Below are 2,316 nucleotides of genomic sequence, written 5' to 3' on the forward strand. Positions count from 1 at the left end.
TCTTCTTCTTCTTCTTCTTCTTCTTCTTCTTCTTCTTCTTCTTCTTCTTCTTCTTCTTCTTCTTCTTCTGCTATTCTTTTACTCTTAGATTTGTTTGGCCTTCCCATAGTGTCTCAGATTTCTTGCATATTCTTTGTCAGGATTTTGTTTAGATTTTACATTTTCTTTGACTAATATATGAATTTCTTCTATTGGGCTTTCAAGGACTAAGACTTTCTTCTATTTCTTGCATTCACTTTGTAAAGCATGCCTCTGTAGTAGTTCTTATTCAAAATCCTAAATATTTCATTTGCAAAATCCCCTCAGTTTAGAACTTCTTTATTGATTCTATTTCTATTTTTATGTCTTCTGATTTTCTGATTTATCTTTTTTATTGTTTGTATTTTCTTGTAATTCTTTTTAAGGGTTTATTGACTTTTTCCTAAACAACATTTAAAATAAAGGCTGTTTTATGTTTTGTTTTGTTTTGTTATGTTTTGTGTTTTTATTTTGCTTCAGGTATACCTGCTGTGTTAGGGTTTCTGTGCTTTTAGGAGAGACATTTTGTTCTCACTCTTATTGACTGTGTTTTTATGCTCAAGTGTAGATGTCAGGGATTGGATAGATTAGTTTAGATGTCGATATCTATTTTTGTCTTTGTTGGGTAGTTGTTTTGTTTTTTGTTTCCTTTCTGGAATTTAGAAAAGTATGGTGGCTATGTTGTCTGCTAGTAAATTTTCTATGGACCTGATACATGTGGCCACTTGAAGTCCCAGATTAAATTTGTCTGCATTGGGAGCTAACACTTAGGAAATGGGATAGGCTAGGCATCAGAGTACATTCACAGGAGGGAAGAATGCAGTGTGTTCCCTCAGGAATTGCCTATTCATTCTTCTTAAAATGGGAATGGAGAGTAAAGTGATGTGACCACAGAAAGTCTACTACAGAGCTGAAAATGAAACTGGGGAAATAGATTTGGAGGGAAAGATGATCTAAGTCAGAATACCTGCTTCCCTCTCACAGTGAAGTGTAGTTGAATGCAATAAAGCAATGAATTAGGTAGGAGTGGAAGATGTGGGGAATGGGGAGGAATGAGTGTGAGGAGTGGGGAAGGCTTCAGCGGGTATTCTGTTGCAGAGGTGAGGATGAGACTGGGGATTAGGTCTCAGGATACAAAGGAAGAGCTCAAGGTCTTCACTCAGCCCTGACAGGAGCAACCTTTGGATTAGCAAGGACTACCTTCTGCATTTCGGGACTTAGATAAAACCACAAGTGAAAGCAGGGGAGTTAGGAGTGGAATATCCATACGATCCACTAAATGTGGGGCAAACGGCTACAATAGGCATTCTGCAGAGCTAGGGATGAGGCTGGATAAACAGTTAGAGAGGAAGCTTCTGCCTCTCTGATTCCCTGGTAGGAGGCTTTTTTATTTCATACTATTAATCCCAAAAATTTTTATTAAGAAGATTATCATGTAGAGCCAAACACTGCATAGATATGAATGGCAGAAGAAATAACTGGGTTGAAAGCTGTAAGTGAATCCTAGCTAGTTGTGTTCTGGACAAATTCTATGCCTAAAACATTTATCTTACTAGGATATAGCTGTCCCCTGTTCAAATTTAAATTTCAAATGTTGAAACAGTTTTTATTTATTTAATTTTTGAAACAGCTTTTTCAAAACTAAATATATACCTCAAGCCATACATAACCTAGGGTACATTTGGAAATCCTGTAAAATTATTTAGTGAAATTCATAATAACTGCTTCTTTGTTCATTAAAAGAAAACTAATATTGAGGGCACAGAGTTGGCAGACACCCCCACGGTACCTAGTGGATTCCCCACACGATCTTAGGATCACTGGTGAGTGGAACCAAACATCTGATCCAATCCAATCACGTGGGACCTGAGACAGCAGAAGGGAAGCAGAAAACCAGCCTGACCAGGGACACAAGTCCCTTCCGGTCGTCGCCAGCACTGGGTCACCTGGTGCTCAGAGTCAGCGGACATCCCCACAGTTCCCAGAGGACTCTCCATGTGATCTTAGGATCACTGGTAAGTGGAACACAACATCTGTTCCAATTCAATTGTGACAGGTCTGTGACAGCAGGAACAAGGACACCAGAGACCTTCCTAACCAGTGGCTCAGGTTCCTTTTTTAAATTTTTTTATTTTTTATATTTTATATTTTTTATTAGGTATTTTCCTCATTTACATTTCCAATGCTATCCCAAAAGTCCCCCATACCCTCCCCCCGACTACCCTACCCACCCACTCCCACTTTTTGGCCCTGGAGTTCCCCTGTACTGGGGCATATAAAGTTTGCAAGTCCAATGGG

This window comes from Mus caroli, chromosome 3, assembly GCF_900094665.2.
Source record: "Mus caroli chromosome 3, CAROLI_EIJ_v1.1, whole genome shotgun sequence".
In the NCBI taxonomy this organism is placed as follows: Eukaryota; Metazoa; Chordata; class Mammalia; order Rodentia; family Muridae; genus Mus; species Mus caroli.